Source organism: Cryptotermes secundus, unplaced genomic scaffold (assembly GCF_002891405.2).
Source record: "Cryptotermes secundus unplaced genomic scaffold, Csec_1.0 scaffold19, whole genome shotgun sequence".
Classification (NCBI taxonomy): Eukaryota; Metazoa; Arthropoda; class Insecta; order Blattodea; family Kalotermitidae; genus Cryptotermes; species Cryptotermes secundus.
Window position 1 is genome coordinate 1,785,177 of NW_019729897.1, and position 16,485 is coordinate 1,801,661.

General features: G+C 41.8%; 1 protein-coding gene across 2 annotated transcripts in view; it reads left to right on the top strand.

Moving 5' to 3' along the window:
- Positions 1-4,011: 4,011 nt before the first annotated feature.
- LOC111865694 (cardioactive peptide) overlaps positions 4,012-16,485 on the top strand; it is a 43,735-nt gene continuing 31,261 nt past the window's right edge. For both annotated transcript variants that reach the window (XM_023853915.2, XM_023853916.2), the window contains exon 1: positions 4,012-4,053. The gene's annotated coding sequence lies outside the window, so the exon portion shown is untranslated. The remainder of the gene's footprint in view (positions 4,054-16,485) is intronic.

The window sequence follows — 16,485 nt, forward strand, 5'->3', positions numbered from 1 at the left end:
GTAATCAGAATGTTAGCGCGACAGCGTGATAACGCTGACATTGAGGAAGAAGCTATATGAAGTAGGTCATAAAAACTATGATATGAGGAAAACGCTGAGTCGGAGAGGGCGGTAGACCTGAAAGAGCCAACCCCCTTACGATAAACAGCCAATGAGTGGGCCACACCGACCCAAATTTACGTCAGGATGGGCGGTTGAATACACCCCCGGAACCCAATGAGTTAGTTAAAAGAGGGTACATAAATTCTAGAGAAATTAATCAAAAAACTTTTTAATATTATTAATTGACATAGAATTCAGCCGGAGGCTATCGCCGTGAGAGTGATGGCAATAAGTAGGAGTTGGTTGGTGATGGCGAGCGTCTGTTTCCTCAGACAAGTAAGTGAACCAACTTCATATAGCCATGAACATCAAGTGTGATAATATTAAAGTGCAAACCCCAGGGATAGAAAGTGAAAACTAGATGGACTAGATTTACTGAGAGAGATAGATAGAGGTATTGGGTACCCAACAGCAGGGTGACAGGAGACAGAACTAATGTGTGTACTACAGGGTCATAACCAAATGTAATGCGAACCGACAAACGTCGGCAAAGTGTGTATATTATGTATATAGCGACAGAGGTGAATAGAGTAGGATAGAAATGCGCTGTGATATTAATTAAACCTAGCATTTCCGCAAGTGTTCCCTCCTCCCTGACGACTCCAGCCCTCCCGAAGCTTCGGCGAATTGCGAGTTAAAGCCAGGAGTAGTGACGCAAGCGATCGATAAGTTTGCTTGAGTTTTCTTGACAGAACAAGACGGTGGCAGCATACTAAACCGGGTGACAGCGGGATACGTCCACGCCCCCCTGTCACCACGGCGTAATAGTGGTGGCAGCGGTGGGATACCTCCACGCCACCACGGCGTAACACAGACTACTGTCGAAATTATTTCACAGGCTCAGAATGAAAACAAGTTCTTCAGAAAAGTCGCGGTATCTCTGACCACAGGCAGCAGTTGTAAGGCGCTTCAAGGTTAGAAACCTGTCCTGCCTCATCTTTCAGGACGTCTTAATCAGCCGCTCTTTGACAAACCTCAGCATTTCACATAGTCATAAACCGTAGGCTATAATTGAACTAATTTTTACGGAGTAGAATACTTACTGAGACTTTCATAATAGCTACGTTACTTAAGAAATTTCCAGTCTTTCATAGACCATGCTCGTTCAATACTGCGCTCAAAAGAGCCTGACACTGGTCTCTAACCTGAGCCCGTTGATTCCAGTTAACGCTATCACATCATATTTATTTAATATACAATTTAATACTGGGAAACCGGGATAGTGCAATCGGTATAGCGACTGGCTACGGGCTGGACGTGAGGAGCCGTGAGAGTGCAATCGGTACAGCGACTGGCTACGGGCTGAACGTGAGGAGCCGGGAAAGTGCAATCGGTATAGCGACTGGCTGCGGGCTGGACGTGAGGAGCCGTGAGAGTGCAATCAGTATAGCGACTGACTACGAGCTGGACGTGAGGAGCCGTGAGAGTGCAATCGGTATAGCGACTGGCTAAGGGCTGGACGTGAGGAGCCGTGAGAGTGCAATCGGTATAGCGACTGACTAAGGGCTGGACGTGAGGAGCCGTGAGAATGCAATCCATATAGCGACTGCCTAAGGGCTAGACGTGAGGAGCCGTGAGAGTGCAATCGGTATAGCGACTGACTATGGGCTGGACGTGAGGAGCCGGGAGAGTGCAATCGGTATAGCGACTGGCTGCGGGCTGGACGTGAGGAGCCGTGAGAGTGCAATCTGTATAGCGACTGGCTAAGAGCTGGACGTGAGGAGCCGTGAGAGTGAAATCAGTATAGCGACTGGCTAAGGGCTGGACGTGAGGAGCCGTGAGAGTGCAATCGGTGTAGCGACTGGGTACGGGTTGGACGTGAGGAGCTGGGATAGCGCAATCGGTATAGCGACTGGCTACGGGCTGGACGTGAGGAGCCGTGAGAGTGCAATCGGTATAGCGACTGGGTACGGGTTGGACGTGAGGAGCTGGGATAGCGCAATCGGTATAGCGACTGGCTACGGGCTGGACGTGAGGAGCCGTGAGAGTGCAATCGGTATAACGACTGCCTAAGGGCTAGACGTGAGGAGCCGGGATAGTGCAATAGGTATAGCGACTGGCTAAGGGCTGGACGTGAGGAGCCGTGAGAGTGCAATCGGTGTAGCGACTGGGTACGGGTTGGACGTGAGGAGCTGGGATAGCGCAATCGGTATAGCGACTGGCTACGGGCTGGACGTGAGGAGCCAGGATAGCGCAATCGGTATAGCGACTGCCTAAGGGCTAGACGGCCGAAGGCCAAGAATTTTCTCTTCTCCACGTCATCCAGGCCGGTTCTGGGGCCCAACCAGACTCCTATCCAATCGGTACCGGTGGCTCTGTCACCGAAGGTAAAGCGTCCGGGGCGTGAAGCTAACAACTCTCATAGTAATGTTAACAGAGATATGAGAGAACTGCCGCTGTACTTCGCATCACATTTTGCCTTATATACGAGTACACTATAAAGCATGTAGATTCTGAAGGATTCTGACGAAGGTGGATGACACACAGAATTACTGGGGTTTTGGATTTTTCCATCGTCCGGATTTCTTAGTAATAGAGGACACGACGTTTCGGAAACTGGATCTGTTTCCGTCTTCAGGTGAGAAAGGAAGACACCTAATCAGTTGGGCCCCTTAGAAAGAGCTAATCTCAATCACTGGATTATCACTGATAATCGCTCAATCACAGTGATTGCATAATAGTCCGTTAGTTATCACTATGACAGCGAAGCTAAAGTCTTCTTTCTTATAGACGTCATGTTGTGTGTTATTTGACGTCTTACAAAGTAATTTCCTTATATAAGCCACATATTTTTCAATATATATTAAGTGTCGCTATTCTCACTCCAACCTTATACGTTCGACAGCCCGCCATGTTGTCATTAATGACCGCAGGGAATTATAAAGACGTAGCGTTGCTGTAGTCTCCAACGTCATAAAGTTTACACGAAGGTCCGTGAAAAAGAGATATCTTGGGGGGGGGGGACACACATATAGACATGACGGTGATCTAATAAGCCTATTGTTTGCACCTTGAGGAAGTAAAGTAGTCTAAATGAAGGGTTCAAAGGCCTTCGTGTTGGTCTTCATATCTGGCAATGGTTTGATAAAAAGGCAAATCTGTCCTTGTAATAAGCCGTAAAGGCCCATAAGGATGTGAGGTCGAGACTCCCACATTTTCTCTAGACAGTCGGCTCATAGATGGCAGTAAGGTTGTCAGCCTTAAGCGCCGGCCGCCCTTTACCTCCCAGGAATACTCCTGGTACTCATTTCTGTTACAGCTAAGTCGACCCCAGGGTCGTAGTGCCGCTGGGAGGATTAGGTCAATTGGAAAATCTAATGACTTCATCTGGAATCGGGAACTTCCGGCTTGTAGCACAGTGCCTCAACCAACTACGCTACCAACTGGTCTGATCCTACATCTAAGGAGGCCTACATCTTAAGAGGAATTCTAGAAACTTTGCAATGAAGAATAGGACCGTAGCACTAAGAAAAGTGTTTTCACCTCACCAACGAACCGAAGAACAAGTCTGTTTAAACAGAATTTTGTTGCACTTGTTTGAAAATTGTTATGCAAACAGCAGGCCGCGGGGGCCAGAGGCACCGCTCGAACTCAAATAAGAGATTCGTTAAACTATTTTTGTCGGAGAGATTCCAGTGGTACCGCTCTCTGCTCTATCCGCACATCATCATACAGAGCATGGCCGTCTGCGTGGAAGAGTGGCTTAAGGAGATCATCATGCGCAGCAAATACTCCTTTCACTGTATTCGTATTAAGGGCGGAGTTTCCACAACTTTTGGTTCAAACTTATTCCCCCGCCCGCTAGCTCCTAAGGGGTGGGTGTAGGCAGCCCGCGCACCACCGCTGTTTGTATCCCTGCCGCTATAAAACACCAGTCGTGCGTGCCACCTGACCAGTGCCTGTGTGCAATCAGCCCCTAAACCCGAAGGACATCACGTCGATTCTCTGTCGGTAAGTATAAGGAATGTTTATTTCCTGAATTTCAAACAAAAGAAAACTGAAAATATTGTATTTTGAAATTATTGCAGCCCCCAAGCCTGTATGCCTTCACTGACTTACGCTACAAATTGCAAGGTAGAAATCCTTCACGTGTGTAATTTTACTGGAGCAGCGGACACTTGTCCTGATATGGGTACAAGATTGTCATTCGGTCTCAAAAATGCAGAAATATTGACTCAAATTTCCTTCATCCCGTTCATTACGTCGGGATTATATTAGAATTTGTATAATATTTCGATCATAAACTGGTCAGTATAAATTCAGATATATTTCAAAACATGATGTTTAACAATCACTAAATATTACAAGTTTTTGATTACATAAAATAAATGTACATTAGACGTATATTACACATTAATCAACTTCACCGTCCATGGTAGTTTTCTGAAAAAATAAGGGGAAGATAGATGAATCAGCTATGGACAATATTTATAATAATCCTGTCCATACAACATTATTTTCAGCAGGTGGAGATTTTCTGTCTAGGACATGTTTCGGCAAATGTGTGTCATGTTCTGGTCTGGTATTTAGTTACAATTATTCTATAACTTACTTAGCGTAAATTTTCCATGTAATCAGATTGCTTCTATATGATCTATACAGAATTACGCAAAAGGATAAAAAATATGAATGTACCAGTTCGTTTAAAACAGACTGCCCTTCACACCTGAAAAATCACGACATGTGATTTCCAATTGCTGATTAAATTTTTATAGTCATATTAATCTACTCGATTTAAATAACTTCATACATGATGGAATTTAGCAGTATATCTTCATGAGAGTCCTTCAAATTCTTATTCATAAGTTTCATATCGACGGCCGAAAACGGACAAGCATGCTTGATGTTTGTATTTCATAAATTTCTCTCTTCAAATTATCTTCAATTAACTTCTAACTCATGTGGGGGGCTGCCGTCAGTTTGCTACTGCGAATGTTCTCAACCACAACTTTCTTACTGGAATGCAAGGATGTTCTTGTAGACGCCTGTAACTGCAGCCGGGTCAACGAAACAGTACACACTCACACAAAATTTCACCGTCTGCAGGCCATGGATTGTACGTATGGCAGGAGATCAAGCGGAGGACTTTGAATCTCGCTAATCGTGTCGATTTTTGCTTTGACTCTGCTACGCTAAAAGTCAACCAGACACTGGAGACGGAAACATTTTAATTTTAACTGCCAGAAACTACTTTGTTTGTTAATTATTATTTTGAACATTTCGGGACTGTTGCGCTATTTATCTCCTTCAAATATTAAATATTCAAAAACATTGTTTTTCACAAATGTGATATAAATACTATAAATTCTTCCCTAGAAAATGCTGTTAAATTTTATATCCTGGAAATATGAGCAATTACTTCCGTCCATTATATTGTTACCAACACTGCGACGCTTCATGCGTTACTGCGTAACAATGTGTTCGTTTCAATCAAGTTTTCAGCTTATTCTCAAGAATTATGTACATTATTGCAGAATGCCTTTCCGAAGGAGAAAAGTGATAATACTTCACGCAGAATAATCAACAAGCTTTTAAAATTGATATTAATCACAAGAATATAAGCGAATGCAACATCTACCAGTTCAAATTAAACTGCGATAAAGGCCTATTGCAAAGATTTGTGCATGATAAATTACTTGATCGCCGGTCACGGTAGCCGAGCGGTCTAAGGCATGTACTGTCTTCGCTCGCTCGGAAACCGGGATCGTGGGTTCGAGTCCCCCTCAGGGCATGGATGTTTAGTTTGTGTGTGTGCGTTTTTCTGTGTTTGTGTACAGGCAGAGGCCTTGCGACGAGCTGATCACCCGCCCAAGGAGCCCTATTGAACGTGTATAATCGAGAAAACCGAAGTGAACGGAGAAGTTCGTGGAGGTAGGCCTAGGCCCACTGGGGCTGTAGTGCCAAGGGGGAAAAATTACTTGATCGATAATTATTTCACTAAGTAAGCTTTTTATTACCATAACCGTGGCTTATTTGAAAGTTTTATTCCGAAATTTTCCTAATCACCGCGGAAAACCATGAAAATCAATTAGGCTATCCAATCATCAACCCAGACTTAAACCCAGTACACTGGGATCACATAATATAGGACTCGATATCACGTGGCTACTGAGCTCTCGAGTCTTGACCACTCAAGTCTTATCTCTAAATAAATATCAGTGAAGGAACTTCTGTGGGTTCACATTGTGAGTGAACGGAAGTACTTATAGAGGTGCATGACCACTTATTCGAAGGCTGACGTCATTCTAATGATAGTATAATAATAATGATGTATAAATATTTTTTTTTTTTTTTTTNGAGACTTGGGAAATTACACTGTTTCGGATTACCATAGCAACGAAATGCAGAGCTAGTTAACACGCACGAACCTGCTTTGCTGTGTTGCATAAACGCAGGCCCGTATGGTTATAGGCCACGAAAGTATGAGGAAAATTTTGTTTCTGTTTTGTGAATGATGAGTGTATTGTTATGTGTACATGAGAAGTACGACTCATATTTTCCACGGAATACAAATAACTTCATAAATGTAAGATTTGAGGTTTTCACGGCGGTTACTATGAAGAAAGCCGTCTTCTGGGATGTGGCGTGGTGTAGAAATTGTGCTAATCGACGTTCCGAAACGTCGATTAACACAATTTCTATACGGCGCCACATCCCAGAAGACGGCTTTCTTCAACTTTATAAATATTCGTAGATACTTTCCCTTACAGAATATTCTTCCAGATTTATGTAAATAGAGATCCATAGAGACCAATTCAGTAAAATACAAATTCCTAGAACTTGAATCAGTGTGACACTACCCTAAGTTTCTTTCGGAAAAGCAACGATTTTATTGTACAAACGTGCAGGAGTTAAAAACACTGTTTTCTATGTACATTTCTAAGAGACTACACCACCTCGCATTTCATGAAATATGAGTAGCAATCTACATATATACAGATGCGAGAATCTCAGATCTTCATGCGAAAGTTAAACAGCCGTTTATTATAGCGAGCCTCTAAATCTTGTGTTTTAATCAAAATAATTTCCTTCTGAGCTTTATTCCTAGTTCATTTTAGTAACGAATGACTTTTTTCTGGAATTACTGTGTCTAAAATGTCTCTGAGTGTGCGTCATCATCAGACAGTGACGTAGCCTATTACGTCATCGCTAGAAATTACTAGAATCTATTCTCAGCATATGATGGGAACATAAATCGATATATCGAGGATCTCGTTGCACAGCTACGATGTCTCTTCCATGTTGTCGCCTATTCAAGGTGTGACGTATCCTCAACGATGTTTTGGAAAGACAATAGATGAAATTATTCCTCTATTAATATCGATTTCAACAGGCCATTTTCTAGTAACGAAATATTTAGTACTGACGTCAAGTCTTGTTCTCTTGGCCAGACTAGTTTGTCTAGAAACTGAGGTTCTCAAAGCAGTGGTTATAAAGTGTTTTATCTTCTGGAATTTAACGCCATGCAGTGCGTTAAAAGTCAACAGAAGTTTCGTAGGAACATGTCGCCTCTATCTTCAGGGTCGAAGAATAAGGCAAATAAGAAATCAGTGTGAAGCAGGTGGTAGAAGGCAGATGCAGGCGATATGTTCCTCCGAAACGCCGGTTGACTTTCAACAGACTACACAATGTTATATTGCTGAAGATAGAAATCTTCAGACATATCCACCCTAAGCAGAAGGCAATAGATCTGCTGAAAGCCGCCTAATAACATATGAGGTATATAACCAGCAAATGAACTGAGGGCTCTTTCTCAGGGGTAAACGGTGCGTGTAGCTGATCACTTACTAGTGCCGACGTCATGAAAAGGTAGATATATACATCCATTCCCGCATACGCTTTCATGGTGTCGCGCTTAATTAGTTAAGTACAGAGACAATTTTACATTACCTTTAACCAACGAATTTCCTGTACTTGAAAAGAACCACTAACGCTTATACTCAGTCCACCAGCAGATATTTCCCCTAAGGCGCTTGGAGACATAAACGAGGGAAGGGGACACTTAACTGTGTCTCATAGTTTCCTTTGAAGCTTGATTCAATAAAAGCGCTTGATATTACGGACCTAAATTTGAGTTCTTAGAAGAACAGCTTTCATAAATCTGGGAAGAACATGACACCTCGAAATATAATACAGCACCTGTTCTTCGCGTCTCTTTTGAGATCAGATTTCCTGTCTCATCTTTCCAACCGTCTTAATCAAGCAAGGAACAGTCATTAAGGTTCCCAAGAAACTAAAGCACAAGTAAAGAAACCTCGTACACAAGAAGTGACAATGAAACTAACCACCAAAGAGCAAACTCACGGATGCTACGTGCCAGAGCACACGATGGTTTCTCTTCATGTGACCCTTTTTCTTGATCCTAAAGTCACATTGATCTGAGATGAACATAGACGATCGTTACTTTGCAAGAGTAAATTACAAATAAGAGGACTAAAGAAAAGATATTTAAATAATTGCATGTAATGGTTCTTTTACACTTATGAAAAATAGTAACAAATAAAAATACATATAACTGGGAAGAAATTTTTCATCATGAAGAATTCCGTCTTCTCGGATGTGGGACTTCGTACATTTTGTAGGAACCGACGTTTCGGACGGACGTATCACCACAATCTTCAGGGTAGAAGAATCCGCGAGCGAGGAACCAGCGTGAGCAAGTGGCTGCAGTCTGCAGTATACCCTGAAGATGAAGGCGATACGTTCTTCCGAAACGTTGGCTCATACAAGATCCACATGGTGCCACATCCCAGAAGATGGCATTCTTCATAGACAACGCCGTGAAAAACTCAAATCTTAAAATCTGTCAACAGTTCAGAAGCTTTTGTCTCTCCGTGTCCATTACAGAAACATAAACATTAAAGAAGAAGATGGAGGCGATACGTTCCTCCGAAACGTCGGTTAACACAACATTTACAGGGCGCCATATCCCAAAAGACTGCTTTCTTCATAAAGATTAAAACTTACAAAAGTGCAATTTTACCTGTCTTTTCTATGGGTGCTCATTTCGGTTCCTCGCCATAAGAGAAGAACATAGACTTAGGACTTTTGGAAGCAAGGTGCTGAGAACATTTGGATCAAAGAGAGCGGACTAAGATAAGAAAGAAGAAAATCGAATAAAGAGGTGTTCAATAACTTGTACTCTTCCCCATATGTTATTTTGATGATCACATAAAAGAGAATGGCATAGGCAGTGCATGTAGTAGGCATGGGACAGATTAGAATTGCATAAACATTCTTGACAGGAGAATTATATGGTTAGGTGACGTATCCGTCAGCACAAGAAAAATTGTATTACAATTAAAATCAATATTACATAGATTGAATAAAATACAATAAAATGCAATCTACATGACATTTATTTTAATTGTAATACTATTTTTCTTGAAATGGATCTTAGAGAGATAGGATGGGATGGATTGGATTGATCTGGCTCAGGATAGGGACCAGTGGAGGGCTCTTGTGAAGACGGTAATGAACATTCGGGTTCCATAAAATACTGGGAAATTCTTGAGTAGCTGCAGAATTGGCGGCTCCTCCAGAGGGGCTCAGCTCCATGAGTAAGTAAGTAAGTAAGTAAGTACTATTTTTCTTGATGTGTGTTGATCGATACGTCACGTAACCATATAGTTGTGACACACAAAATGACGCACACTATACAAATAATTAATCGGAGCATCCGAATGGAAGAAAGCATTTTGAAAACCTAGGTGTGTATGTTAACACAGAAAGGTGGGTGTGAGGATACGGACTGGTTTAAGTTGGCTCAGTGATAGGCTCTGCAGGTCGCAGAAAAAGTGGAGACTCTTTACCAGCTGGGCGACTATCAGCATTTAGTTGAATGGGTACGCACTTTCTTCTGGAGGGAGAGTGCGGTCACAGTAGTTGTATTCACGTTACTGCACCCCTCAAAGACGTTTTAGGCGACAACATTGAGGCACATCCGCCGGAAGTCTACTTTGCAAGTGTCACCGCGAGAGGCGCAGTCATCTCATTCCTTGTCACAAAGCGGAATTAGCCCTATTTGTAGTTAAAATTACTGATGGCACAGTGTAAGATGAAGGCAAGGAAACGTCGTTACTAATTCTGATTAAATTCATTTTCGGATTACCTGAATTCTGGATTTTGCTCACCATCTAGTGTTTGGAACAGAGCACATTTCGGAAACTGGCTCTATTTGTTTCCTCAGGTAGTTCACCGTGACAACCACAGTTAGCGTACATCAGTTGCGACTACGTCTATATATACGCACCTAAGGCCGCGCCATAGCTCAAGCGGTTAGTCGCTGGCTTCCCACCGCGGCGGCCCGGGTTCGATGCCGGGGTCTGGTCAAGTGGGATTTGTGGTAAACAAAGTGGCGCTGGGGCAGGTTTCCTCCGAGTACTTCGGTTTCCCCTGCCAATCTTCATTCCACCAATTGCTCCACAATCACCCTCACCTATCATCTGGGGCAGGTACAATAGGCCAGAAGTGGCCGCAGTGCAAGGGACTTAGTCCCACCCCACTGGCAATAAATATATATATATATATATACACCTAGGATTAGGGTTTGTCATGCAAGATATAAGAAGAAAATTGACAATAGAAATTGTAGAAGTGCCAATGAAAACCTGAACTAAAGCAGAAAAGGAAATCGAAACGAAATCCATCAAACGGAGCCCAAGAACCCGGACCAGAGAGTGACATGTTATGGAATACCCAGACACCACTTTGTAAGTAAATATGAGATTCGCGGCTTTTATAGGAGAAACTATGAGAGATAAGCGTTCAAATGCTAGCAGATTGTACTGGCCTTTCTTAAAACATATTAACCTCATTGACAATAAAGAATCCATATGGAAGAACTTTCTAGACTAAGATGGTTGATCGAACTTGTAAAACACGCCGTGCGGGACCTACATTTTTCTCACCTATTTTTCTTCCTAAATGAAGTGGCCAGGCATCGAATAGATTTCGCGGATTCCAGAGAAGAATCAGAATCGATAAAACTTGTAATGCTCATAAAATATTTTGCTTAATATTTTAATAGATTTAGCTCAGACAAGTCTTGTAGAAAATAAGGTTCACGAAACCATATATATAGACATAAATCGATTCAGTCGCAGATACGTTTCTTCTCATTTTAGAACACGGTCTTTCAATGTTCAACAAAAATCCTCCTTTATTACTGCCGAAAGTCAGTCTAAAATTACTGTGCAGTTAATAATTTCTATGAGTCATGACTTGAAAAAACTCCAGCGTCTGAAGACAGTTGGCATGCTTCTGGAGAAGATACAGAAAACAAATTTAGCGTGCTGACGACAGTATAGTTCACTTCGTGGAAAAGTGCGTTGAACTTCAACGGGGAATCATTATTTTTTGCATCTTCATTCGTCGCTCCTTTCCTTCCTTCTTTCCCCTTCATGTATTTATCACAAATGCAAATTACATTGTAGTGTTATGATTATATGTTTCTACAGTTCATTAAATAATTCATAACTTTAAAAGCATTTTAAAACAAAACCTTACGTTCCTAAAGTTATCTGTATTATATGTCATACTAATTTTTCATATTATGAACCGTTTTGTTATTTAAATTTCAGATTTTGTTATTTGAATTTTACAAAGTTAAATTTGGCCTTCATGTAAACACATCCATGGAGCAGACTTCTTCTTGAAATAGTAATAGTTGTTCAGCTGGTCAATAAATTTCCCGCCTCTTATGGAATTCTAAGGTCCGTTGTTATGTTCACAAGCTCTCGACACTGAACCAAATCCGACAAAAATGGTGTACGAATATCTCATATGTCTTATGCGTGCTGCATGTTAGGCCTATCTCCTTCTCCATCAATCTAATAAAATTTAAGATATATGTACTTGGCCATTAAACACTAGAACTCTTAAAATATTAAACGCAGTAGGAATATGCTCAGTAGCTTCTGGTATGGAACATGCGGACGGACGTGGTTCAGTGGTGTAAGGAACGCATCAAAAGACAAAGAAATAGTATTTGCCCTTTAAAGCCAAGTGGTTCCTATATGTACAAAAGCTGCTTTAGCATATTAACGTTCTGCAATCTACCAAAAAGGTGCATTTGTGTGTATCTTACGGTTCTCACAACAAACAACCTTTGCTTCCCTAAAGAAATCAACCGGTTCATGTTTGTAGCGGAGACGTAATGTCCTTCCTGAGAGGTACGAGCTGGATTTTTAAATATTATTTTGAAGAAATTCTGTTTTTAAACGGTTGAAGCTGGCATCGCATGTCTTTTATACGAATGAGTAAACTGAGATTCGATTTCATTTCAATCATACAGAAGGAAAGAGAACTATGTCAGAGCAGAAAGAATAAAAACGGAAAATCTGACTTTATTCTGTTGGCGCCATTGGAAGTAAACCTCACAAGATAGCGTACTCTATTAATGATGGTTGCATCATACACAAATAGCACAAATGCGATTATAAATTCTGTTACGACAAGTGGTTTGTAATGTTGCAGTACCTTTGTACGAGAATCGAATGGCTTCATAACATGCGTTTTCCTCAGTACGAATGGAACATAGAGGATTTATATCCCGTAAACCGGAATGTAAATCAATTTCCTTTGTCACTGAAGCTATTGTGTTCAATTTATTGTCTGAAGTAAAATATTTTAAAATCTGTCATTTGCGAATCTGGCTCCAGGCTTCAGTTTTGCCGAACGCATGCAATTTAACGCATTCTACGTGGTGCTTAGAAGTCTGGACAAATTACATTATTACTGAATTATGTTGCAGAAGCGGCCAATATACGTATTGTGACACGTGACAGTATGTTCCGCACTGAGCAGGTTGGCATAGGCACTCCAAACTCACATACGGGAGGTACTCGGTTTGAATCTAGGTAGGTAAATCAGCTATGCTGATTAAAGATTTCCCTTCACGCAAATACCAGGACAGCACCTCGATTAGGTTACGCTCCTACCAAAAAAAGTTACATACCTAATCTTCTTAAGACAAGACCACAAAGAACTGCTTCAGGTTCACAAATGGTGTTCAAGGCATAGGATGTGACTTCTGAGGCTCTGATGCTGATGACTATGAAGATTACTGCCCCCTAGAATGTGCTGCTGATGTCTATGTTTCGAAACGTCCGCTAACTTCTACTACGCTACACGGTGTCACACCTTGAAATGTTATGAAATTTACAAAGTACAGAAAAAGCAACACGTAGGATTCATATGTGTAGAAGTACTGTTATAGACTACATAATTTATTCTCTATCTAAATACAGAAATGCCAGTGGAAGGCAAAGTCTTTAGAGTGAGTGCATCCCAAAGCAAGTGTCATATTGAAAATTACCGTAAAAAATTTAACACATTAATGAATATGTCAATTCCTTCTTCAGCAATTGGAGCTGGGATTGCGTAGTCGGTATAGAGACTGGCTTCGGGCTGGACGACAGAGGGGTCGGAGTTTAGGTTCCGGTGGGGGCAAGAAATTTGGCTTCTTTGTGTCGTTCAGACTGGCTCTGGGGTACACCCAGCCTTCTATCCAATGAGAATCTGGGAGGGAAGTTGATCACTCAACTCCAGGTAGTACCGAGGTCAAGGAAATGTGGTTTTCTACATCCACTCCCCTTTACGCCTTCATGGAATTGTGCTTAATTAGTTAAACACAGGGACAAATTTACATCTCACCTTCTTCAGCAGTTCTTTTCATTTCAATTTTTTAACATAAAACGGTAGAAACCTCATTTGCTCTCTACTGCAACTGTCATATAAACAGAACAGTGGACTGGCTCTGGGACCCACCGCCCCTTTCCGTCTTTCTAATTATGTCAAGATGGATCCTGAATTGGTCTGGTGATCATTATTCTGCATCAACATCGCTGGCAAAAAAAGAACACTTTGAGCCATAGCCTCCCTTAGAAGATCCGGTTTCTTCTTCTATGATTTCGCCAAATAAAATTATTTTTTCTCACAGAGCAAAGTCGTCAGCCTTGGGTTCAACTCCCACCTGGAGGATCAGCTCCTTGCATGTATGCCCCCAGTGACAGGGTGGCCCAGTTATACCCTCGGGCACTTGGATACTTTGGAGGTATTCTAGCTTCCGTCTGCGTGAGAACAGTTTGTTATAATATGATGGATGAGAGAATGAGAAGAGAGACTGTTTTCGAATTTTACAAAGTAATTTTTGTGGCCATATTGTTTATGTCTCAGAATTCTTGACCCTAAATTACAGAATAGGAGTGACAAATAGAGGCAGATGAAATGAAGTTCCTAAAGGCTGTTGCGTGTTATAGAAAAACAGATCATAACAGAACCCCCCCGCCACCAAAAAAAAAAAAAAACTTGCAAGAACTAAATAACAAAATAACTGAATATAGAACAGACTGGTCCCATTACCTGGAAAGATCAGAAGGAAGCAGATTTGTTAAAATATCTTACGTGTATGCACCAAAAGATTGGAGAAGTGAGGTCATAGATCAATCAAAGGTTAAGGACAATTTTTGACTGGGCTTCAATTCGAAACTATCTACCAAGACTGATCTTATGGTTCATGAACTAATGACGTCAGAGAAACAAAATATTTTATGAAGGTTATGAATATATTTACAAACGTACCACACTTCCGTTGTGTGTACATTTGTCATGTCCGAAAAGTATTCGAAATAGAGGACAGAAATATATCATCGTATTTTCATAATTATTTATATAGAGGCCTGCTTTAAACTAGCATTCCTGTACATAGAAGAGTATTTTAAGGAAGGGTCTTCCTAGAGCTTCCTTTTCTTTTTATTGTCAGGAATTCGTTTTACCGCAGATGGAAGCATTAGTTTTGGCGTAAAGACAAATGAGCTTCCATCCTGTGAAACACGCCGTGCTGAACGTCAATACAACGAATTATCTACCTGGAGGGCTTTTATTTGCTTTTGAAAAATGCAGACAGAACCAACTTCCATTTGTAAATTTGTTGTAGCGTGACCGAAACAAAAGACTTGCTCGTCTGGCCTCTTCCCACTTTTATAAAACAAAATCAATGAATCGATCACAATGGGCTGCAAGTTCTGCAGGTACTGGTTTCGAATCCTGGGCAGGTGACTCTCTTTCCTTAGTTCGGTCAAGCGAATTCCAGGACATTGCGTTGACTAGCGTCTGAAATACCCCGCTGCACCTTATCAAATAACACAAGAGCCAATCGATTTTAGGTCTATGCTTTTCTTTTGAAAACTGCATAATAAGGAGCTTCATAACTTGTACTCTTCTCCAAGTATAATTAGAATGATCAAGGCAAGGGGGATGAGGTGGGCAAGGCATATAGCACGAATGGGGAAGTAGAGGAATTCATATAGGATATTGGTGGGAAAGCCAGAAGGAAAGATATTTCTAGGAAGACAAAGGCGTAGGTGGGTGGACAATATTAATATGGATCTTAGATAATTGGGATGGGACGGTATGGATTGATCTGACTCAGGATAAGAACCAGTGGAAGGCTCTTGTGAAGATGATAATGAACCTTCGGGTTCCATAAATTCTGGGAAATTCTTGAGTAGCTGCACAATTGGCGGATTCTCAAGAAGGGCTCAGCTCCATGAGTGAGTGAGTGAGTGAGTGAGTGACGCTTTTATTTTACTAGATTGTAATCATTCAAGCCCGACGCATTACCGCTGCATTTCCATAGAGACAGTGCTAAACATATTCCTCTGCAGGCATCAAACGTAAGGCTACCGGATACGTGTACTAGCTATCATTTTTCATGTTCGGAAACCAAGCTTTCGCTTTCAGGATGCCGGATTAAATTTATCGTGTTTCAGAAGGATAAGAGACAGGGAGACTCTCAAAATGTCTCGCTTCTTCATGTTTATATCACAGAGAGGGCGATGCGCGCTGCAACGTTTCATGCCGCGCGGCTTCAAAAATACGGCTCAGCGGACAGAATGTTGCGCGTACATAGAGACCGGCAATGGGTACTTCACGCTTCTTGTTACTAACCGACTAACTTCATGAAAGACAGTCCTTGAGGAACCGGCAATCATGCAGCTGGTCGAGAATTCACACACCTGGAGAGTCGGTATAGTGACTGGCCAAGGGGTGAAAGATCGAGGCGTCAGAGTTCGAGTCCCGATAGGATTAAGAATTTTCCTTTCTCCACGTCGTCCAGACAGGACATGGGGCCCATCCAGCCTCCTATACAATGGGTACCGGGGGCTTTTTCCCGGGGGGTAAAGTGGCCGGGGCGTGAAGCTGACCACTCACCTCCAGCTAGTGCCTAGGTCAAGAGAATATTGATCTATACATCCACTCTCCCATAAGCCTTCATGGCCTAGCGCTTAATTATTTAAGCACAGGGACAAATTCACCTCTTTTATTTTTTTTTGAACCCGAAGGTCCATTGCTGTGCTGGACAGTGGGATTACCTAGGGG